Source organism: Saimiri boliviensis, chromosome 6 (genome assembly GCF_048565385.1).
Source record: "Saimiri boliviensis isolate mSaiBol1 chromosome 6, mSaiBol1.pri, whole genome shotgun sequence".
Classification (NCBI taxonomy): Eukaryota; Metazoa; Chordata; class Mammalia; order Primates; family Cebidae; genus Saimiri; species Saimiri boliviensis.
The window spans coordinates 125,633,507-125,659,005 of NC_133454.1; the positions used below are offsets into that span (position 1 = coordinate 125,633,507).

Consider the following 25,499-nt stretch of genomic DNA (forward strand, 5'->3'; position numbering starts at 1 on the left):
TTGTATTTTTTTTTAGTAGAGACAGGGTTTCACCATGTTGACCAGGATGGTCTCGATCTCTTGACCTCGTGATCCACCTGCCTCAGCCTCCCAAAGTGCTGGGATTACAGGCTTGAGCCACTGCGCCTGGCCCGCTTATTTTTTAATTTTTATTTTTTTAAGAGGCAGGGTCTCTGACTGTTACCCAGGTTGGAGTATGGTGGTATGATCATATTTTACTGCAGCCTCCAATTCATGAGCTCAAGCAGTCCTCCAGCCTCAGCCTCCTGAGTAGTTGGGATTATAGGTATGAGCCACCATGCCTGGCTCTGTTTTTTATTGTATTGTATTATACTGTTATTTATTTATTTGTGAATATTTTCAATCCACGGCTAGTTGAATATGCAGATGTGGAGCCTATGGATATAGAGGGCTGACTGTATTTCTAATAGTTATACATTTTCTTATTTTTTTTTATGAAACAGGCTCAGAAGTTAACATTTTCTTCCCTGAAATGAAAATGTTCCTAAGATAAAGATAAAATGGCATTTTTTTCATGAATTTCACTAGTTATTTAAAATCATGTCATATTTTACTTTGACTCACATTTTATTTCTTTTGGGTTTTTTACCCTAGGATTTCTTTCTTTTTTTTTTTCCCCCTTTTAAAGCCCAAACCTCACATCCTCTATGATTTCTAATTGCTACTTGCTTTTTTTTCTTTCCTGTTGGCATAAATATGCTTTATGATAGCCCCAGGTTTTCTCAAACTTATTTTTTCTACTTATTGCATGGAATTCCCCTTCCAGAAATTACTTAGAGTCCTCCTTCCTCCTAATCTGGACTGTTTGTAAGCCTACTATGCAGCTGTCATTAATGGGTTTTCTAAAATGTCCTGTTTCCATACTCTCACCTCTACCTCATTCTGGTGACCACTGTTATGTTAATCCTTCCAGTTACTTTATGCATATACCAGCAAATACAGCTATTTGGTCTCATTTCCCTCATGCTTTTACATAAACGCCAACATGCTATACACTGTTCTGTATGCTTTTCCAGTTAACATTTTATCTTAGAGATCTTTTCACATCAGTACAGAGAGAATGTCCTCATTCATCCACTACAGCCTCAACCTCCTGGGCTCAAGGGATCCTCCCACCTCAGCCTCTTGAATAGCTGGGACCACAGGTGCACCCCACCATCCCATCTCCCCATTTTCACAGCTGCATACTTGTCATTGTTGATAGATATTTTAGGTTTCCCATTCTACCACTATTACAGACAACATATGTCTGTAAAAAGAGTAGAAATACTAGGTCAAAGAATATGCCCATATGCAAGGAGACATTACCAAACTGCCCTCTGTGGGGTGCCGCAGTTAAATCCCACATGCTATGTACGAGTGCCTGCTTCCCCACAGCCTGGCCAAGAGACTGTCATAGGTTTTTCAGTTTTGGGGGTTGGGGAGCAGGTGGTATTTGCTGATCTGATAAGTGAAGGATGGCAGCTGTTGAATGTTGATCAGTCCACCCTTATGAGACTGGCATGGACGATTACTCCACTTTCACAGAAACCGTGGAAAAAGTCCAACTATCTTTACATTTAACAAGCTGTAAGGAAACATCAGCAGATTAAGAAATTAACCACAGGACCTAATTAGAAAAAGATCTGGCAACATGCCCAGCTCATCCAGTGGCAAAGGGAGAAATATTCTGCATTTGTGACACTGTTTAGAAAGGGGTAATTTAAATGCCCTTTAATCTGGGCTAGTATTGTCCAATTAAGTCTGCAGAATGAAAACACTTGGATTTTTTAATTCTTAGTGTGGTAAAGCAGATTTATTTTCTTCCCTTAGTATATTTACATTGAATGGTAAAGGTTATTGTTTAGTTAAATAAGCCACATATTTCCTGTTTTCTTTTAAACCACTGTGCTAGGAGTTGGATTCAAATAAGAGTTGGACATGGTGTTTGTCCTTCAACACATTAGTGCAGGGTGACTGTAATTCAGACTGGAGTTTGGTACTGAAGTTTTATATCTAATTTAGACAGCCTAACCTAGTTAACACAGATTGGTGCTAGATCCTGGCTGACAGGCACTGGCTGCATGACCTCAGGTAAGCTATTGTACTTTTCTGTACCTCAATTTTCTCATCTATAAAATAAAGATTATAATTGATTTGAGGATTCAATTATATACATTACACATAGCAGGATCTGGCTCATAGTGTTGTATGCTTGCCATTATGATATACCCACACAGATTGTGAAATTTTTGTTTAAAAAGTATTTTCCTGATTTTCCAGGAGTGGCCAAATTGGAAGTTAAAAAATATGTTTTTTCCTGATTAAAAAATTTATGCATGACCTTTATAGAAAATGTGGGATATATAGAAAAGCTTTATTTTATTTTATTTTATTTTATTTTATTTTATTTTATTTTATTTTATTTTATTTTTGAGATGAGGTCCCTCGGCCAGGCTGGAGTATGGTAGCTCTAACACAGCTCACTGTATCCTCAATCTCCTGGGCTAAAGTGATGCTCCCACCTCAGTCTCCCACGTAGCTAGGACTACAGGCATGTGCCACCATGCCTGGCTAATTTTTTTTTTTTTTTTTTTGGCAGGGGGAATGAGGGTCGGGATGATGTCTCACTATGTTGCCCAGGCTGGTCTCCAACTCCTAGGCTCAAGCGATCCTCCTGCCTCCGCCTCCCAAAGTGCTAGGATTACAGGTTTGAACCACTGTACCAGACCAAAAAGCATTTTTTTAAAAACTCGCCTGTCAGGTCACCACTAATAGAACAGTGTTAGCATCTGGGCACATCCCTCAGAGGCAGCCTTGCTTGCATTGTGGTTAAGAACATGGACTCTGAAGCCACCTACCTAGGTTCATATTTGGGTCCACTGTTTAATCTGTGTTCATCTCTCTAATATATGTAGAGCATTTAGAATAGGCGAGGCAGAGGTAAGCATCTGTGTGTTGTTGCTGTTATTCTTCTCTTTGTGTGTATGGCCGAAGTTTAAAGAAATTTCATCAGCCTCTGAAATAGAGAATATATATATATATGTAGCACCAGTGAGTGGTACAGGCAGGCAAGAAGTGCTACAAAGGATAAACAGACATACACAAATAGGTAATTTTCATGAACTGGTGGCATTAGGAAAACATTAACCAGGCATGGTGGCATGCACTTGTCCTTTCAGCTACTCAGGAGGCTGAAGGGGTTAGGATTGCCAGAACTCAGGAGTTCAAAGCTGCAGTGCACTGAGATCACACTACTGTACTCCAGCCTGAGGGACAGAGCGAGAATCTGTCTTTAAAACAAAAACAAAACCACCAAATAAATAAAAATAAAGAAGGCACTAGAGTGGAGAAAGGAAACTGAAGTAGAGCTAGTTACAACTTCCCCATAGGAGATTATAACTTGAGTAGATAGAATCTTAGTTCTCCCTAGCTGACTGGAAAATAATTTCTTCCTAGGCAATTGGAAAAAAAAAAGTGAATAAATCCATGGTTTAAAACTCAAGTAAAAAATAAGAATGCGTATATTGTGGGTAATAAAAAAATGATACTATTACTCTAATTTCATTGGGACAATGAATAAATTCCCACTTGAAATCTCAGCCAGAAAAGTAAGTAGAAATTCAATTGGCGACATTTTTTTTTCCCTGTGGAAAAACCCTTACTCTGATTTGCAAAACAGATAAATTAGAGAGTGAGCATTCATAGCCTTGAGAGATTCACTATTGACTTCCTATAAATAATAACTTTTCCATAGTCAAGTTGGATTCCAGGAGGAATGTGATGATTGCCATGAGAGGCAAACACACATTATTTTAGGAGCCCAGCCTGATGGATATTAATTGGTATAGTGGGTTGAATATTGATCCTCAAAGAGTACTCCTGGTACTTAGGAATGTGACCTTATTTGGATTGAGAGTCTTTGCAGATGAGATAATCTTAGATTGTGGATAGACCTGAAATCCAATGACTGATGTTCTTTCTTCTTTTTCTTTCTGTTCTTTTTTTTTTTTTTTTGCTGTTTTGAGACAGTCTCTCTATTGCCCAGGCTGGAGTGCAATGGTGAAGTCTTGGCTCACTGCAACCTCTGCCTCCTATCCTAGGTTCAAGTGATTCTCCTGCCTCAGCCTCCCCAGTAGCTGGGATGACAGGCACCTGCTACCACACCTGTCTAATTTTTGTACTTTTAGTAGAGACGGGGTTTCTCCATGTTGGCCAAGTTGGTCTCAAACTCCTGACCTTAGGTGATCCACCTGCCTTGGCCCCCCAAAGTGCTGGGATTATAGGTATGAGGCACCATACCCAGCCTGATGTTCTTGTAAGAGGAAGGAGAGGGAGTTTTAAGACATAGAAACAGAGGAGAAACACAGGGGAGAAAGGCTATATGAAGACAGAGGCCAGGGTTGGAGTGACAGAGCCAAGAATGCCCAGGATTCCCAGGAACCACTGGAGGCTGGAAGGGGCCAGTCTGGATGCTCTCCTAGAGCAGGCCACATATCCCTTCCTACACCTTGGTTTTGCTCTTCTGGCCTCCAGAGCTATGAGAGAATAAATGACTGTTGTTTTAAACCACTAAGTTTGTGGTAATTTGTTGTGGCAGCTTTAGGAGATGAAAATATGGCACCAATTTAAGTTGTCAGTGGGAAAATAAATACTTTTTATGTGCATATACAAAAATATATTTGCTAAGACTAGTACATCTATTATGTGAAACCAAGTAAGCAATGTTAAAATTTTATAGGCAATAAATGTGGGAGAAGTCAAAGACACCATTTTAGATATCACCTGATGGGTGTAATAAAATGACCCTTTTTATTTGGAAACTTTGAAGACTCTGAATGTGTATCAAGCCAATTTACAGTATTCATTAAATTTGCCATTGTTGAATAACCAGAAATCTAAAAATGATACAAGTCTTATTTCCTATTAATACAAAAAAGGGTATTGCAGTTTCTCCTTAAAAGTAGTTATTGGTAGCCAGGTATGGTGGTTCATGCTTGTAATTTCAGAACTTTGGGAGGCTGAGGTGGGTGGATCACTTGAGGTCAGGAATTTGATATCAGCCTGGCCAACATGGTGAAACACCATCTCTACCAAAAAATACAAAAATTACCTGGTTGTGGTGCATGCCTGTAGTCTCAGCTACTCCGGGAGGCTAAGGTAAGAGAACTGTTTGAACCAGGGAACAGAGGTTGCAATGAACTGAGATTGCTCCACTGCACTCCAGCCTGGACGGACAGGCTGTTTTCATATTGCTGCTAACATTTCTGATACAAAGCTAGATGATTATTCGGATCTTAGGTCTAAAATTTATACCTTTGTATTGGGATCCCAACAGTAGACTTAAAGATAGTCATTCACATCCCAGAATTATTCTTTTCAAGATAGAAGATCTTTGAGTAGGTAGCTGTGATGTGATATCTATTATTTGAATCTAAGTCTTCTGGTTTCAAACAGCAAGATAATGGTATTTTCTGTCTGTGAAGTCCTTTATCAGGAATGTCTAAGGATTATTTTTGGTTTCTGTATCTGAGTCGAGCTGTTTGTTTCTGAAGCAAAATATAGGTCTTGCCTTGAGGTGAGATAGATAGGGCAATCAGAGGAAGATGGAATCATCTCTGGTCAAAAAAACCCCAGTGGTTATACAATACTTTTAAATATGCCATTTAAAGGTAAAATGGCAAGTTGTTTCGGCCCCTGTGACCTATTTTTTAAAATGTTAATTGTCTTTGAGGATAAAGACATCTTGAATCCAAATTGCAGTTTTCTTGTTCTGTTTAAGCATTGTAAGACTGTGAGAAGTTGAACTTCGCAGGAGGGGAATAAAGGAAGGAGAGAATGCCAGTGAGAAAGAAAAGAGAGTGAAATAACAAGTTGGTGTTTCCTGTCCTGGCTCTTCTGTTCACAAAAAGTGGCAGAATCTGGGTGCAGCAATGCCTCCATAATTGGAAAAAAGAGCAAAAATCATCATATTTAGCCTCTTGGTATTACTGTGCAGCTTTCAGACTCTACCGCATTAAAGATTTCTTCCATATGCGTTTTCAGTTCATCACTCAAGTCTCATTACAGAGGAGATACGGATTAACTCCTAATCTATATGATTTCAAAAACAGCACGGTGACCCTGGCGTAATGATATGGTAGGATATAATTGAACCTTTCTGGGCACCTGTGCAGTTGTATGCTATGTCATTTTTCTTGTATGTAGTTCTAGAGTGACACCAGATCTATTTTTAAAAAAGTATTTTCATTTGTGAGTATAGTCCCAGCTACTAGGGAGGCTGAGGAAGGAGGATCCTTTGAGCCCAGGAGTTTAAATCCAGCCTGGGCAACATAGTGAGACTACTGTCTCTTAAATTTATTTTTTTTTTTTGGTAGAGACAAGATCTCGCTGTTACCAAGGCTGGTCTTGAACTCCTGAGCTCAAGTGATCCTTCTGCCTTGGCCTCACAAAGTGCAGGAATTACAGGCATGAGCCACTGCACCTGATCTACTTAAAAAAAAAAAATTATTATTTTTTTTTTGAAAGGGCGACTTGCACTTGTCACCTAGGTTGGAGTGCAGTGGCGCAATCTCAGCTCACTGCAACCTCCGCCTCCCAGGTTCAAGCAATTCTTTTGCCTCAGCCTCTGAGTAGCTGGGATTATAGGCATATGCCACCACACCCAGCTAATTTTTTGTATTTTTTTAGTAGAGATGGGGTTTCATCTTGTTGGCCAGACTGGTCTCAAACTCCTGACCTCAGGTGATCCACCCACCTCCGCCTCCCAAAATGCAGGGATTATAGGTGTGAGCCACTGTGCCTGGCCAAAATTTTATTAAATAACAGTTTTAAAACATTGTTTATAGTTTGTTGACATTACATTCAGGTCCCCCTTCACCTCTCTTCCCTGTATTCTCAAGTGAAACTTCACTTCTCTCTTAATAGGGAATTCTCAGAACCACAGGAGATCTTAGAGGAGACCATGTGGTCCCAACATCTTAACAAACTATGCTAGAAATTGAGTTGGTAGCCTCACTGCTGGTCAGTCTGGAGACCAAGCTGCAGATTCAGGTTCCTTCTGCTGTGCAGCATGTCTTTTGTTCTAGCTTGAAATCTTGTCCTCTGCCCTCACTTTCATCTGCAGATGATTTTCTTCCTAAGATGGATTCCTTAGTCAAATGCTTTTCCCACTCCATTGAAATGTCTATTATTGTAGTCACCAATATCCTTCATTCTGCCAGATGCAGTGATGAGTTTTCTGTCCTCAGCTTATTTCACTCCTCGGCAGCATCTGACACATCTTCTCAACCACTTTCTTCTCTTAAGTTGTGAAGGCACATCCTTCCAGTTTTCCTCCCTCACCAGCAGCTCCTCAGTCAAAGGCTGGTCCTTTCTCCTCTGTCAGACTTCCAACCTTGGAACAGCCAGGGTTCCATTCTTACCCTATTCTCTTTGCTACCTGAACTCTCCTCATGAAGATCTCAGCCAGTCCCAGTGCCTTAAATACCATCTCTATGCCTCAACTCCTAAATCTGTCTCTCTAGGCTGATCTTTCCCTTGAGCTCAAAACTCATATATAGGCAGCTGGCTTAATAGCATTTCAGTTTTCTACTTGGATATTTAAGATGTCTCAAATTTACATGTCCTGACTTTTCTGCCCTATTCACCCCAAAACTTCTCCCAGTCTCCTTTGAGTCATTAAACAGCACCACCCCCATCTACCCTCCACCCTGTTGCTCAAGCCAAAAGCCCAGAAATGTCTTTCAGTTTTTCTATTTGCCCCATGCCCCACATTCACTTCATCATCGACAAGACCTGTGAACTGTGTCAGTGTTCTTGAGTTCTACACTTGCATCTAGCTCACTACTACTTCAGAACAAATTTCTTCCTGTCTTTCCTGGGCCACCACGTCAAGCCTCCCAACTGGTTTTCCTGTTTCCACCCTCCCCTTTTTTGGTCCATTATTCACCTAGCAGCAGGGTGATATTGCACTAATCATTTTCTATCACCCCCTGGCTTATACTTCTTCAGTGGCTTTCCATCATAAGCAAAATAAAGTTCTCTACTGCATGGTCCAGCCTCCATTTGCCTGTGACCTCACATCTTTTTTTTTTTTTTTTTTTTGAGACAGTCTCACTCTGTCACCCAGGCTGGAGTGCAATGGCATGATCTCGGCTCATTGCAACTTCCACCTCCTGGGTTCAAGTGATTCTCCTTCCAAGTAGCTGAGACTACAGGTGCTCGTCACCATGCCGAGCTAATTTTTGTATTTTTAGTAGAGATGAGATTTCACCATGTTGGCCAAGCTGGTCTTGAACTCCTGACCTGAGGTGATCCACCTGCCTCGGCCTCCCAAAGTGCGGGGAGTCACCATGCCTGGCCTGACCTCACATCTTACAGCTGTCTTTATTTGCCATGCACTAGACATCCTTGCCTTGTTTCCTTCAAATATCCCTACCTCACTTTATTTAGGTTTCATCTTTTTCTTTTTAGTTTTACTCTACATGTAGTTCCCCGCACAATTAATCATTTATTTTTGCTTGGTTTTGAATTTGATATAGTACAGTATTATAGGTAGTCTTCTGCAGCTTAAGCTTAGTCCATTCATTCACTTCCATTGCTGGATAGCATTTGGTTGTGTGAATTTACAGATTTGTCTACTCCTCTTACAGTGTACATTTGGGTTCTGATGAGCACAGTGCAAATATTCTCTAGTATATAAGGAGCTTATAATGGGCCAGGCAGTGTTCTCAGTGCTTTTATATATATGGTCACTCACAACAACCCTGTGAGTCAGTATTATTACAATGCTGATTTTTCAGATGAGGGAGCAGAGGCATAGGAAGAGGAGTAGCTTACCCATGTAATGAGTGAAATTGCTGGATCATGGACGTCATGTATGTTTAACTTCAAAAGATGATGCCTAATAGTTTCTGAAGTGATTGTACCAGTTGATACTCCCACCAGTGGCATATGAGTGCCCATGATGCCGCATCTTCACTCATACCTAGTTTTGCCAATTTTGTGGGTGTGAAATGGTATTTTGATTTCAATTTGCATTTTCCTGATTTCTAATGATTTGAGCATATTTTTGTATGTTTATTATCCATTATTGTTTCCTCTTCTGGAAACATGGAACATCTGTTCATGTCTTTTGCCCACTTTTTAGTTGATTTGTCAGTCTTTTTCTTACTTGTAGTTCTTTCCCTTTGTCAGTATTAGGAGTTTCAGTCTTCTCCAGGTTCATGGCTTGTCTTTTTTTTTTGAGATACAGTCTTGCTCTATCATCCAGGCTGGAGTGCAGTCATAGCTCACTGCAACCTTGAACTTGAACTCCCGGCCTCAAGTGATCCTCCCACCTCTGCCTCCCAAAGTATTGGAATTAGAGGCATGAGCTACCACAGCCGTCTTTGGCCTGTCTTTTGAGTGTCTTTTTGGTGTCTCTTGATGACTAGAAATTCCCGATTTTAATATAGTTGGATTTCTCATTGTTTTCAATGTCTTATTTTTAGAAATCCACTCTTACCTCAGAGACATAAAAATATTGTCCAATATTCTAAAATTTTGCCTTTCACATATAAGAATTAAAGCTACATGATGATTATTTTTATGTATGGTGTGAGGCGTGGATCCAAATTTCATTTTTTGCGTTTCACAGTTTATTTTTTTTTCTAGTTATTGAAATAATGCCTTTTTCTTATATCGCTTCTGCATGATTGTGGGATCGTTTCTGGGCACCGTGCTCTGTTTCATTGAACTTTTTGTTGTTCCTGCACTAATAACATACTGCCTCAACTACTGTTTCTTTATAATAAATCTAAATACCTGATAGCCTAATTTCCCCACCTTGCTTCTTTTCTTCAAGAGTGTCTTGGTCAGACTTGAGTGCAGCGGTATGATCATGGCTCACTGCAACCTCAACTTCCTAGGCTCAGGCGGTCGTCCATCTTAGCATCCTGAGTAACTGGGACCACAGGCACATGCCACCACCATGCTTGGCTAATTTTTAAAAATGTTTTGTAGAGATGGAGTCTTGCCGTGTTGCCCAGGCTGATCTTGAACTTGAATTCCTGGGCTTAAGTGACCCACCCACCTTGGCCTCCCAAAGTGTTGAGATTACAGGCATGAGCCACCGTGTCTGGCCTCCTCTTCCTTATAAATTTTAGAATTAGCATCTTTGGAAAATCCTGTTGGAATTTTGATCAGTGTTGTATTAATTTTGTATATCAATTTGGAGAAAAATCAAGATGTCAGTGCTAGAGTGCCTCTTATGCATGAGCATGGCATCTCTTTTGTCTTGAAATTGACATTTGTATACATACAGTGTATCTTACAACTCCATACAGGTCTTGCACATCTTATGGAGAGAGACAGTGTAGAGTAGTGGTTTTAAGAGCAGAGGCTTCAGAACCAGGTTGCCTGTGTTTCAGTCCTCACTTCGCTGCTTATAGTGTCATCTTGGGTTTCAATCCTGTTGGTTTCAATTCTCACCTCGCTGCTTACAATGTCATCTTGGGTAAGTCAGCCTCTCTGTGCCTCATTTTTCTCATCTGTAAAATAGGGTTAATGTTTCTACTTCATAGGGACACATAGTAAATGCTGAGTAGTTGGTAGCTGTTGCTATTAATTTGTTTTATCCCTAGGTATCTTATTTTTTGTTGCTTGTTTCCTAAGTCGTACCTTTTTTAAAAATTACGATTTTTAATTCTTTGTTGCTGGTGTTTAGAAATGCATTTGAGTTTCAGAAATCTAGCAACCTGGCTAATCTCTCATTAATCCTGATAATGAGAATTTTTTTGGATTTCCCAAATGGGCTGTCATAAATCAACTTGCAAGTAATGGCTTTTGTTTCTTCCATTTTAAACTTTATATTTTTATGTCTTTTTTGTTCTCTTACTGAGCTGCTTAGAGTATTTGCTTTTAGCTGAACAGCATTCTCAAATAGCTAGAGGCTTGATAATAGTATAACCTTGAATAAAAGTGGGAATGGTGAACACCTTTTTTATTCTTAGTTTTTAAGAAAACGTTCTAATGTTTCACCATGAAAGTATTTACTATGTATTTCTGGTGTATATCTTTTATGTCACAGAATGTTTTTCTATTCCCAGTTTTCTAAGAGGACTTAACCATAAATGGATGTTGAGTTTTACCAAATGATTGATATAAATCTGTTAAAATGATCATATATTCTGTCCTTTAATCTGTTAATGATGAAGATTACATGCATAGGTTCTCTAATGTTAAAGCATCTTTACATTCCTGTGATAAATCTAACTGGTATTTTACTTATATATTTAGAGATGGAGTCTTGCCCTGTCACCCAGGGTAGAATGTAGTGGCATGATCTTGGCTTACTGCAACCTCTGCCTCCAGGTTAAGCAATTCTCCTGCCTCAGCCTCCCTAGTAGCTAGGATTACAGGTGTGCACCACCATACCTGCCTAATTTCTTTTTTTTTTTATCTTTAGTAGAAATGAGGTTTCACTGTGTTGGCCAGGCTGGTCTCGAAATCCTGACCACGTGAGCCACCGCAACCAGCTAGTTTTAAAATATATTACTAGATTTGGTTTGCTAATATTTTGTTATAAAATTTTTTATTACTTATCATGAAAGAAATTGGCTTGTAATTTTTCTTTCTGCAGTACTGAGATTATGTTAATTTTATGAAATTAATTGGAAAGTGTTTCCTCCTTTTGACCCTCTGGAAGAATGTATATAAGGTTAAGATTATATTTTATTTGAGTGTTTGATAGAATTTGCCTGTAATGATAATCTGGACTTGGTGTTTTCATTTTCAGAAGAGATTAAACTACTGATCACTGTCTTTAATAGTAACAGAACCATTGAGATTTTCTCAAGCTTTCTTTTTTTTTTTTTTTTTTTTTTTTTTCTTCAGATGGAGTTTCACTCTTGCTACCCAGGCTGGAGTGCAATGGCACTATCTCGGCTCACCGCAACCTCCGCCTCCTGGGTTCAGGCAGTTCTCCTGCCTCAGCCTCCTGAGTAGCTGGGATTACAGGCACGCGCCACCATGCCCAGCTAATGTTTTGTATTTTTAGTAGAGACGGGGTTTCACCATGTTGACCAGGATGGTCTCGATCTCTTGACCTCGTGATCCACCCGCCTCGGCCTCCCAAAGTGCTGGGATTACAGGCGTGAGCTACCGCGCCCACCCTCAAGCTTTCTTAATAATTTCTTAATGATAATAGGCCGGGCGCGGTGGCTCAAGCCTGTAATCACAGCACTTTGGGAGGCCGAGGTGGGTGGATCACGAGGTCAAGAGATGGAGACCATCCTGGTCAACATGGTGAAACACCCCGTCTCTACTAAAAATACAAAACATTAGCTGGGCATGATGGCGCGTGCCTGTAATCCCAGCTACTCAGGAGCCTGAGGCAGGAGAATTGCCTGAACCCAGGAGGCGGAGGCTGCGGTGAGCCGAGATCATGCCATTGCACTCCAGCCTGGGTAAGAAGAGTGAAAGTCTGTCTCAAAAAAATAAAAATAAAAATAACAACAATAATAATAATAATTTCTTAATAATAATAATAAACATCATATGTTTCTAGAAATCTACCATTTTTTAATTTTTTTAAGATGGGGTTTCACCATGATGGCCAGGCTGGTCTTGAACTCCTGACCTCAGGTGATCCACCCACCTTGGCCTCCCAAAGTGCTAGGATTATAGGCGTGAGCCACCACGCCCAGCGAAATCTGCTATTTTCATCTAAGTTTCCAGCTTTACTTGCATAAAGTGGTTTGTGGCACAGTCTAATCTTGTAAATCTTCGCTTAATCTGGAGTATGTTCCTTGAAAAACAATTTTAGGTTTCTAGATTTTATTAGCCTCTTAAGACTAATATGTGTATATATATATTTGCTTTTTATTTTATGAAATTTGCTTTTATCCTTTCTTTTAGATTTTTGGGCTTGACTATCCTTTTATTTTTTGCTTCTTAATGGCTGCTTAATTCATTAATTTCAGCATTTCTTCTTTTCTTGTATAACTACTGAAGGCTGTTGTTTCCTTTAAGAAATAATAAAGCTTCACCTAATATCTGCTTTAATGGCATAACGAAGTTTTGATACATCATATTTTAGTGTTTGGTTCTGAATATTTTCTGATTTATAACTTCTTTGATCCATGAGTGCTTTACAGGGATGTTTTTATACTTTCAAATGCATTCTCTTTAAAGTTATATTCTTATTACTGATTTCTAATTTAATTGTATTTTAATGAAAAAAAGTAGTTCTCATGTTACTGATTCTTTGAAATTTGTTGGTAAAGGCTGGGTGGGCCTGGTAGCTCATGCCTGTAATCCCAGCAGTTTGGGAGGCTGAGACAGGTGGATTACTTGAGTCAAGGAGTTGAAGACCAGCCTGGGCAACATGATGAAACCTCATCTCTACAAAACAAAAGAAAACAAAATCAGCCAGGTGTGGTGGCACGTGCCTTAGTCCCAGCTACTTGGCAGGCAGATATTTCAGTGAATCAAGATTGAGCTACTGCACTCCCACCTGGGTGACAAAACAAAACCCTGTCTCAAAAAACAAAGGAAATGTGTTGGTAATTTACTTTATACCTAAATACAAGATCAGATTTTTAAAGCATTCTGTGTATGTTTGAAAAGATTTTGTATTCTCCTGTTGTGGGATTCAGGATTCCTGTGTTCATTTGAATACTGGTAATCTCAGCAGTTTTTTCTGTTTATCAGTTACTAAGAGAGATATTTAAAGGTGGCTCAAGCCTGTAATCCCAGCACTATGGGAGGCCGAGGCAGGTGGATCACGAGGTCAAGAGATCAAGACCATCCTGGTCAACATAGTGAAACCCTGTCTCTACTAAAAATACAAAAAATTAGCTGGGTATGGTGGCGCGTGCCTGTAATCCCAGCTACTCAGGAGGCTGAGGCAGGAGAATTGCCTGAACCCAGGAGGCGGAGGCTGCAGTGAGCCGAGATGGCGCCATTGCACTCCAGCCTGGGTAACGAGCGAACTCCGCCTCAAAAAAAAAAATAAAAATATGCCCTTCTGATAAGTAAGCTTGTCGTTGTCTTATATTTCTGTCAATTTTTATGGCATTTATTTTTAAGCTATTTTTATTAAGTTTATATAGGTCTAGAATTATCTTCCTGATGATTCTCTAGTAATTCCATTTTGTCTAATATTAATATATATATTCCAGCTTTCTTTTGATTATTATATATCTGGTATAACTTTTCTATTATTTTAGGTGAATTCTTATGAAGAACATTTAAGTGGGTTTTGTTTTGTAAATCTAATTTATATCTTTTACCTTAGGAGTTTAATGTATTTCTACATATTATGGCTATATTAAGATGGCAGAAAAATCTCGCATAGGTGTTTTTTCTGCCATCTTAATTTATGCTTTCCATTTGTTCTTATTTTTGGGGTGGGTCTCTCTGTTTCTGGATGACTCTTTAAACCTCTTTCTTTGTACCATTTTGAATTGGTTGACACTGTTTCTCTCATTCCATTTTTCTAAACTATGTGTTTTAAAGATAGGCATTGAATTTTTATTTTCTTAGTGGTTACTCTCAAACTTTGAATGTGAATACTTAAGAGCAGGCATTACCAAACTTTTTACACAGGGGGCCAATTCACTGTCCCTCAGACTGTTGGAGGGCCGCCACATACTGTGCTCCTCTCACTGACCACCAATGAAAGAAGTGCCCCTTCCTGAATTGCAGCAGGGGGTGGGGGGTGCGGATAAATGGCCTCAAGGGGATGCCTGCTTAAGAGTATAAAGTTAGTCAATTTCCATTCTCCCCTGAATCAAAGGTCCTAAAAAATGTTTTGTTTTTTTTGAGACGGAGTTTCGGAGTTTCGCTCTTGTTACCCAAGCTGGAGTGCAATGGTGCGATCTCGGCTCACCACAACCTCCGCCTCCTGGGTTCAGGCAATTCTCCTGCCTCAGCCTCCTGAGTAGCTGGGATTACAGGCACGTGCCACCATGCCCAGCTAATTTTTTTTTTTTTTTTGTATTTTTAGTAGAGACGGGGTTTCACCATGTTGACCAGGATGGTCTCGATCTCTCGACCTCGTGATCCACCCGCCTTGGCCTCCCAAAGTGCTGGGATTACAGGCTTGAGCCACCGTGCCCGGCCTCCTAAAAAATGTTCTAATCCAATCAGTTCCTCCCACCATGCTTGCTGTACCATTTACTGTATGTAAATTGACATTGCCATTCTTGTTTTATAAAAGCAATGCTTGTTTAAATTTCCCTATATTTTTACAGTTTTCTTTCTTCATTATTTCTTTTTCTATCCTTGATCTTCTTACTGGGACCTTTTCTTATTTTTACAGTATGTCCTTATGACGTTACATGAAATGAGTGAGCCAGCCTCCAGAGTCTCCCTGATGACTGTGGCTCTCGATGATTCATACTCCCACTGTTACACCTGAGTGAGTTAGAAGGAAAGCACCACACTCTGAGTACCAATTGAGAGTCCTTTATTGCCGGCGACTGAGAGTCAGCTCATGCTCAAAATCTCTCGGCCCCGAAGAAGGGGTTTGATTCCTTTTTATATCTTGCTTAAGAGAGGGGAGTGGGAGCCTAGCTGAAGCAGAATTTACAGAAGCAGAACAAGCAAGTTAGATAAGGAGGCTGATAACTAGGAGGCAGGAGGTTCCCATGTTTGTTGATTACTAAGGAGAGTATACACAACCAGTTCCCATGATTGCTGGTTACCAAGAAGGGTATTCAGTACTTGCCATACAATCAGTCAAGGGGGTATTCGCAATAGCAAGTGGGCTTGCCAAGCAGGATATGGTTACAATGGTTATATGCCTCTATAGTTCTAAACACAGCATGACCCAGCACAGTAGTGTGACCCAGGTATGCTCTCAAGGGAGAAATGGTGGGAGGGGTGAGGCGGAGGTTAAGATGGAGTCTGTCAGGCTAACACAGGGTAGGTTAGCATACCACACTGAAGAGGGCTGACCTTTGTAACCACTGAACATTGCAGCAATATTGGAGCATGATTTCTGAGGTTGGGTCATAAAATACATTGCACCTTTTAGCCTTGCTCTTTCTTGGGCCACTCACTCTGGGATGCCGGCTGCCATGTCATGAAGTTATCAAGCAGTTCTGGGAGGATTCCACGTGAAGAGGCTTCCTATCATCTGCCAGTACAAACTTCCCAACCTTGTAAGGCAGCCACATGGGAAGCAGATCCTGCAGGCCCATCATGGCAACTATAGCTCCGGCCACCATCCAGATGGCATCCTCACAAAAGACCTAGAGCTAGGACTACCTACCCTAGCTGCTTCTGAATCTCTGACACACAGAAACTGTGAGATAAGAAATTTATGCTTAGTGGCCAGGCATGGTGGCTCATGCCTGTTAATCCCAGCACTTTGGGAGGCTGAGGCAGGTTGATTACTTGAGGTCAGGACTTTGAGTCCATCCTGGCCAACATGTTGAAACCCCATCTCTACAAAAATACAAAAATTAGCTTGGGCGTCATGGCAGATGCCTATAATCCCAGCTACTTGGGAGGCTAAGGCAGGAGAATCACTTGAACCTGGGAGGCGGAGGTTGCAGTGAGTAGAGATTGTGCCATTACACTCCAGCCTGGGAGACAGAGTGACTCTGTCTCCCAAAAAAAAAAAAAAAATTAGCTGGGCGTGGTGGCATGTACCTATAGCCCCAGCTACTCAGGAAGCTGAGGCAGGAGAATCACTTGAACCTGGGAGGCAGAGATTACAGTGAGCCAAGATCACACCACTGCACTCCAGCCTGGCGACAGAGTGAGACTTTGTCTCAAAAAAAAAAGTTTTAATTTATTAGTATTGTTACTCAGCAGTAATTAATATACACTAGTGAGAGTCTTCTGTTAGTAAACTGTTTTTATCTAAAATTTTTTTTTGTTTTTATTTTTTGTTTTTGGGGTTTTTTTTGGTAGAGACAGAGTCCTGCTTGCTATGTTGCTCAGTCTGGTCTTAAACTCCTGGGCTCAAGCAGTCCTCCCACTCAGCCTCCTAAGGTGCTTGCATTACAGGCATAAGCCACACATCCAGCCATCTGAAAATGTCTTTAATTAATGCTCATTCCTAAAATATATTTTATCTATGTGTACAATTCTGTATTGACAATTATTTTCTCTCAGCACATTGAAGATATTTTTCAATTATCTTCTGAATTCCGTTATTGCTGTTAAAAGTCCATTGTCAAATAAAAGACATGTATCTAGACTATGTAAAAAACCTAACACTAAACAAACAGCTCAGTTTAAAAATGGGCAAAAGATTTGGGGCAGACACAGTGGTTCACACCTGTAATCCCAGCACTTTGGGTGGCTGAGGTGGGCAGATCACCTGAGGTCAGGAGTTCAGGACTAGCCTGGCCAACACGGCAAAACCCTGTCTCTACTAAAAATACAAAAATTAGCCAGGTGTGGTGGTGCATGCCTGTACTCCCAGCTACTCCGGAGGCTGACTCAGGGGAATCACTTCAACTCGGGAGGCAGAGGTTGCAATGAGCTGAGATCGTGCCATTGCACTTCAGCCTGGGCAACAACAGAGCAAGACTCAGTCTCATAAAATTTTTTTTAAAAAGGCAAAAAATTTGAATAGAGATTTTAACAAAGAAGATATGCCAAATAAACACTTGAAAGGATGCTCAAAATCATTAGTCACTTGGGAAAGGCAAATTAGTCATGAGGGAAACGCAAATTAAAACTATATTAAATAAAATAACAAGAAAAAAATCCCAAAAAATCATGAGAAGATACCATTTAACACTTATTAAAATGGCCTTAATCAGAAAGGCAGACAATAATAAATGGTGGCGAGGATGTAGAGAAACAGGAACCCACCACATACATTGCTGGTAGGAATGTAAAATGCTATAGCCACTTTGGATAATACTTTGACAGTTTCACAGGAAGTTAAACATCAATTTACCATAAGACCCCACAATTCCACTGGTAAATAAACACCCAGGAGAAATGAAAGCTGGGTCCAAAGCGTTCAAAGACTTGTATGTTCATAACATCATTAGTCATTAAAACTAAAAAGTGGAAACTACTTAAGTGCCCACCAACTAGTAAATGGATAAATATTATTCACCAATAAAATGAATAAAATACTGATTTGTGCTACAAATGGGTCAGTCTCAAAACACATTAAGGGAAAGAAGCCAGACATGTTGTATCGTCCCTTTGGTATGAAATATCCAGAAAAGACAGACCCATAGAGATGGAGACTTGATGGGCTTCCTGGGATTAACTGTAAACAGGCACAAAGGATTGTATTTTGATGATAAAAATATTCTAGTACTGTATTGGGGTGATGGCTGCACCATCTAACAAATTTATTGAAGATCATTGAATTGTATATTTTAAATAGGTGAATTTTGGCAGGCACAATGGCTCACGCCTGTAATCCCATCACTGCGAAGCCAAGGCGGGTGGATCACCTGAGGTCAGGAGTTCGAGACCAGTGTGACCAACATGGTGAAACCCCATCTCTACTAAAAATACAAAAATGAGCTGGGTGTGGTGGCAGACATCTGTAATCCCAGCTACTCGGGAGGCTGAGGCAGGAGAATCTCTTGAACCCGGGAGGCTGAGGTTGTAGTGAGCCAAGATTGCATCATTGGACTCCAGCCTGGACAACAGAGCAAAATTTTGTCTCAAAAAAAAAAAAAAGAAAGAAAAAAAAGAAAACAGGTGAATGTTGTAATATATAAATTAATACAGTTTTTTTTAAAGTCGTCAGTCTCAGTGCTTCTCTTTTTCTCGGGCAGCTTTTAAAGTCTCCTTTGTCTTTGGTATTCTACAGATTCATAGTAATGTTTGGTTGTGGATTCATTTTTCTTTACCCTCCCTTCGAATATGTTAGGCTTTCTAAAATCCGAAAGTGGATGGCTTTGGTAAATCCTGGAAAATTTTTTGCCTTTGGACCTTTGAATGATGCCCCTCACCTATTCTGTCTCTTTCTCTTGGAGATTCATTGCATCTAGATTAGATTTCAGCTCTAACTTCTCTGTTTTCTAGGTCTGACTTTTCATTTACACTTTTATTGTCACTTTGCTACATTTTGTATAAGTTCTGATCTGTCTTCCACTGTACAAACTCTCTGTCAGTCCCAGTGGCCAGCAGGGGGGACATGGAGTATGCCTATGGCTTCCCGTACATAGGTCGCGGAGCCAACGTTGGTGTCACCTTCTCCAGGACCAAGTGGATTTCCACAAACTTGGTTGGGGAGGGGTGTGAATGGCCATCACATGTACTGATCATTCAAGCTGGAAACCTGAGAGTTGTCTCTGATTTTTTTCTCTCTACTCTTGGCATCCTGTAGGTTGAAATATCACAGGGTTGATTCCACTTTCTAAATGTTTCTCAAATTGAATTTTTTTCTTTTTGATCTCAGTGACCACATTCCAGGTTCAGGAATTCATCGTTTCTCACCTGGACATTTATAGTAACTTCCTAACTCTTCTTGTCTTTATACTCACCAGTACCAATCTTCTCCACACACTTTGACCAAAGTAGACTTTCCAAATTATAAACATTATTTCCTTCATTTTTAAAAATTTCAACTTTTATTTTAGATATAGTGGATACATGTGCAGAGTTGTTACATGGGAATATTGTGTGATGCGGAGGTTTGTAGTACAAAACCCGTCACCCAAGTAGTTAGCATAGTACCCACTAGGTAGTGTTTTAAACAAACCACCCCACCTAGCTCCACCTCTAGTAGTTTGCAGTGTCTGTCGTTCCCATATTTATGTACATTTGTGCTCAGTATTTAACCCTCACTTATGTGAGAACATACATTTTAGTTAAAGAGTATATCTGCATTTTAATGTTACTCCCCTGTCTAAAATCCTTTAATTTCTACGTTCCAGCGTTAAGATCCAGATTCTTTAGCATGACATTCATGTTCTTTTATGATCTGAGCCCTGGTTGTCTAACGTGTTTTCCTGCTCCTTTATCTATATACACTCTTTTTTTTTTTTTTTTTAGATGGAGTTCCACTCTTGTTGCCTAGGCTGGAGTGTAGTGGCGTGATCTCGACTCGCTGCAACCTCCACCTCCCAGGTTCAAATGATTCTCCTGCCTCAACCTCCTGAGTTGCTGGGTAGGCATGCGCTACCATGTCTGGCTAATTTTTATATTTTTCATAGAGACAGGATTTCACCACGTTGGCCAGGCTGGTCTTGAACTCCTGATCTCAATGAACTGCCTGCCTTGGCCTCCCAAAATGCTGGGATTACAGGTGTGAGCCACTGTGCTTGGCCCATATACACTCTTAATTTCCAACCTACATACCTGCTTTCTTAAGGAACCAGTTCTAGCCTGGCGTGGTGGCTCACGCCTATAATCCTAGTACTTTGGGAGTCCAAGGCAGGCGGATCACAAGGTCTGGAGTTTGAGACCAGCCTGACCAACATGGTGAAACCCTGTCTCTACTAAAAATACGAAAATTATTACCTGGGCATGGTGGCAGGTACCTGTAATCCCAGCTACTCTGGAGGCTGAGGCAGAGAATTGCTTGAACCTGGGAGGCGGAGGTTGCAGTGAGTCAAGATTGTACCACTGCACTCCAGCCTGGGCAACAGAGCGAGACTCTGTCTCAAAAATATATTAATTAATTAATTTAAAAAAAAGAACCGGGGCCAGGCACGGTGGCTCACGCCTGTAATCCCAGCACTTTGGGAGGCCAAGGCAGGTGGATCACGAGGTCAAGAGATCGAGACCATCCTGGTCAACATGGTGAAACCCCATCTCTACTAAAAATACAAAAAATTAGCTGGGCATGGTGGCGCGTGCCTGTAATCCCAGCTACTCAGGAGGCTGAGGCAGGAGAATTGCCTGAACCCAGGAGGCGGAGGTTGCAGTGAGCCGAGATTGCGCCATTGCACTCCAGCCTGGGTAAAAACTGGGCAAAACTCTGTCTCAAAAAAAAAAAAAAGAACCAGTTGTTCTCTCTGACTGGAGTGATCTTATTCCTCCCTGCGAGGTGAGTGCTGACTTATCCTTAGTTTCTGTGAAGCCTCCTCTTACTCCCCAGGAAGGACATGAGACACTCCTTCTGCATTCCATAGTAACTTGCATATGTCTCAGGTAGAGCACCTACAAGTTATGCTGTTGTTTGTATGCCTTTCCCACTAGACTGAGGGTGCTGTGAGGTCAGGGATCAGTCTTGATTTATTTAGATCCATCCCTGTTCCCTCATTGGTCTTTTTCAACAGTAGCTTTCTATCCCAGGGCTACTGGTATTTCTTCTTTGAGTCTGTTTTGACCAATACAAGGATAGCAAAAAGGGAAAGGAAGATTTCTTAGAAAGGGGAAAGGATCTGTTTCTACAAATACTTGTGGAAATTTTCTGAGAGGAGAAATTTGTATTAATTTTTGTGAGAGCATATTACTAAACGGCAGCCTCCTCTCCCTAAATTGAAAGTGGTGTATCTACTGTACAGTTTTTCTGAAGGATGTTTCTAGCCTTTTTCTCACTGGTGTCAGTTCTAATAGAATTGAAGAACCTAATACTTATCACTGATTGTGGCACCCTTAATCTAAAACTGTGAAAGGACTTGACTTACCCTCTTTTCTTGTTTTCCTGGAATTGACACTGCTTGGTGAAATGGTTCCATAATTGATCAAGTATCTATATAGAAATTCCAACCCCACTCAGACTTTCAAGGGTAAAACTAGAAAGTATGATCATCCATTTGTTCAACATTATATTCATTGAGTGCTTCCTTGTACTAGACACTCTTTTAGAGGCTTAAGTTTCTATGGTGAGCAAAACAGACATTGTCTATGTCTTCACTGAGTCTAGTTGGGAGATAGACACTAATGGAGGCCAAGGAACACTAACGATGATCAGACAGCTGCTTCAAAAAGACCGCTGTAGCTGCAACATAGAGAACAAATCAGAGGGAAGCAAGAGTATATGTAGATTGGTTAAAAGGCTGTTGCAGAAGTCCAGGCAGTAGATTGTGGTGACTTGGACTAGGTTGGTGTTGGTGATAATAAAAATAAATTTGAGAGCTCTTTAGGGAGAAAAATTAGCACTTGATAATACTTTGATATGAAAGGTAAGGGAGGGAGAGCTGTTATGGGTTACTTACAGTTACTTGTTCTTGTAATAGAATAGACTGAACAGTGGAAAATGACTAAGTTTACTGAGGAGCAATATTAAGTCTGGCTGTAGACATGTTAAATTTGAAATGCCATTGATACATCAAAACAGAACTGCCAGGTAAGCAGCTGAATATGCACAACTGGTGCTCACAGGAAATATGCAATGTATAAGTAATCTGTATATAGGACTCTGATTCTTTGGTTAAATTCTCCATCTTTTCATCTCCTTTTTAAAAAATTTTTTTTCTTTTTGTTTTTTTGTTTGTTTGTTTGTTTGTTTCAGACAGAGACTTGTTCTGTCACCCATGCTGGCCTGCAAGGGCACCATCTCGGCTCACTGCAACCTCTGCCTCCCAGGTTCAAGCAATTCTCCTGCCGCAGTTTCCCAAGTAGCTGGGATTATAGGTGCCCACCACCATGCCCAGCTAATTTTTGTATTTTTAGTGGAGGTGGGTTTTCACCATGTTGATCAAGTTGGGCTTGAACTCCTGACCTTAAGTGATCTACCTGCCTTGGCCTCCCAAAGTGCTGGAATTACAGCATGAGCCACCATGCCTGGTCCCTTTCTGTTTTTTTATTTTTTATTTTTTATTTTATTTTATTTTATTTTTTATTTTTTTTATATTTGCTTTTTTTCAATCAGTTTTATTAACATGGGGGTCTAAGTAGATTTCAAAATGAAGACCATTTATACAACGGGACCATTTTAATGTTTACAATAAATCTTGATTGCAGACATGTATGGCTGTTTGGTAGTATTGAGAAACAGTACAGCAATGGCAGTTTTTCCAATTGGTGTGTAGTCCTCTACTTATATATTAAATTGCTGTCAAACCAGTAAGACTGCATTTATGCATCCATCATTTTCAGGATTGTTCGTAACCTGGGCATACTTTCCCCAAATAACTTTGCCTCCTTGCGTCACAAGGCCCAATTCGCTCACATTTACCTCAATGACAGTACCTTTGGTAATAACACCCAAAGTTGTATACAGTGGGGATGAAGGATTTTTCTTTACACCAAGTATTGGTAGGCAAAATGTGGCTTTCAGTTCAGGATGTGTCACATGGGCTTTCTTGAAACGCAAGCCCATCGGCCTGATGAATCTTTCATATTTAGGTGGTTTTCTTGTAAAGCCATCTCCGACAAAGCAGACTTTAGTAACCATCCTCTTCCACGCCTTCTTCTTTCTCTTTCCTGTTCGAATAACTTTTAATACTTCTGTTTCTCCCTGGGCACGGACTTTAGGCAGAGGGACTTCCCATTTTCCCGCCTTCTCTTTTCATTTCTGTTCAATCATATTGGAAAGTACTTTAGCTCGAGGTTGTCCTTCTCTGTCCAGCAGATAGGCAGGTACTGCTCCCTGTGGAGTCTTCTCATCATTCTTCTGTTTGGTATTTCTCTTTTCATGCATCTTGATAGTCTTTTTCATTTGTATTTTCTCAGCGTGGCGCTGTTTATGGTAAAGCTTAGCTTTCAGACCAATCATTTTCTTTGCCGTCTTTGAACGTTCATGAGCTTCTCGGCTTTCCTTCTTTCTCTTTTTCTCATGGTAATCCAAACGGTATCCATAGCGTTTACGATGTAATTCAATGTATTCGTTCTGTGGCATGGTGATGGCTGCAGAGCTGCCAGGAGCGGCCCCAGGGACGTAAAAATGCTCTTAGTTTTCGGGTCTCTGAGACCCACCTATTTTTTTATTTTTTTAATAATCATTACTGTTATTAGTTACTTGTTGGCTAACTCTAATATTTAATCATCTTTCGTTTTCTGTTTTTCTTCCTCTTAGTTTTCAGTTATATGGTCCTGTCTTTTGCCATGTCTAGTAATGTCATACATTATATACAAAAAAATTGTTAGAGCTCCACATGATGATATCCTCCCCCAGACAGGGCTTACTTTTCCCTCTACTGGGCTGATCATAATCCGATTAGAAACTGTGCCAAATGGAGGTTGGGTTTGCAGCTGAGGTGTAAGGCTCAGTCTGCTAGACTTTTACTCTCCCTCGCTCTCCACAGTTTTCAAGTGAGACCCTCATGTGTTCTTGGTGCACCCTCTCCTGATGGATCCCAAAATCTTTGTCTAGCAAAACTGCTTTTCAGAAGATTTTTGCTTAGGTTATCTGCTGCCTCATGCACTCTCAGTATTCAGCTAATAATGTCCTCATAATGCTTGAAACTGCCCACCCCCGCCCCATTTTGCTGGTGTCTTTCCCTTAGCAGTAGCCCTCCAGGGACACAAAGCCTGGATTCTCAGCCTCTTGGCTGTACTTGGAATCTGTAATTTACTGCAAATGTCAGCTTTCTTTTCAAGATTCTCTTGTCTTGGCTTTTCCAGTTCTCATTCTTATTGCCTAGAAGCTCTCTATTACCTTAAAATAGATAATTTCTGCATTTCAGCTGGACTTCTTTGTTGTTCTTGGCAGGTGTGCTGATTTGCTGCACCTACTCTGTCCTTCTATTAAAAATCCACCTTCTCTTCCTGTAAAGTTTTTGTTTTGTTTTGTTTTGTTTTGTTTTTTGAGACAGGTCTTGCTCTGTCACCCAGGCCACACTATAATGGTACGATCATAGCTCACTGCAGCCTTGACCTCCGGGGTTCAAGCTCCCACCTCAGCCCTGCAAGTAGCTGGGACCACAGTTCTCACACCACCATGCCCAGCTTAGGCTGGTTTTGAACTCCTAAGCTCAAGCCATCCTCCTGCCTCAGCCCCCCAAAGTTCTGGTACTATAGGCATGAGGCACCACACCTGGCCTAGTTGCTTTGCTTTTTAAAAATCTGCTTTAAGGTTACTGGTTTAAAAATAATGCCTTAAGCTAGGTGTGGTGGCTCACACCTGTGATCCCAACACTTCAGAAGGCTGAGGCAAGCAGATCACTTGAGCTGGAGTTTGAGACCAGCCTGGGCAACATGGTGAAACCTCATCTCTACTAAAAATAAAATTAAGGGCCGGGTGCGGTGGCTCAAACCTGTAATCCCAGCACTTTGGGAGGCCGAGGCGGGTAGATCACAAGGTCAAGAGATCAAGACCATCCTAGTCAACATGGTGAAACCCCGTCTCTACTAAAAATACAAAACATTAGCTGGTCATGGTGGCGCGTGCCTGTAATCCCAGCTATTCAGGAGGCTGAGGCAGGAGAATTGCCTGAACCCAGGAGGCAGAGGTTGTGGTGAGCCGAGATCGTGCCATTGCACTCCAGCCTGGGTAACAAGAGTGAAACTCCGTCTCAAAAATAAAATAAAATAAAAATAAAATTAGCTGGGTGTGGTGGCATGCACCTGTGGTCCCAGCTACTTGGGAGGCTGAAATGGGAGAATCACTTGAGCCCAGGAGATGGAGGCTGCAGTGAGCTGAGATCAACCCACTGCACTCCAGCCTGGGTGATAGAGTGAGACCCTGT

At 40.8% G+C, this 25,499-nt stretch overlaps 1 protein-coding gene and 1 pseudogene across 2 annotated transcripts in view; one reads left to right on the forward strand and one right to left on the reverse strand.

Annotated features, from left to right (window-relative positions):
• PACS1 (phosphofurin acidic cluster sorting protein 1) overlaps positions 1-25,499 on the forward strand; it is a 157,598-nt gene that overhangs the window by 80,901 nt on the left and 51,198 nt on the right. The gene's annotated exons all lie outside the window — the stretch shown is intronic.
• On the reverse strand, positions 22,759-23,776 carry LOC101036679 (ribosome biogenesis protein NSA2 homolog pseudogene; annotated as a pseudogene).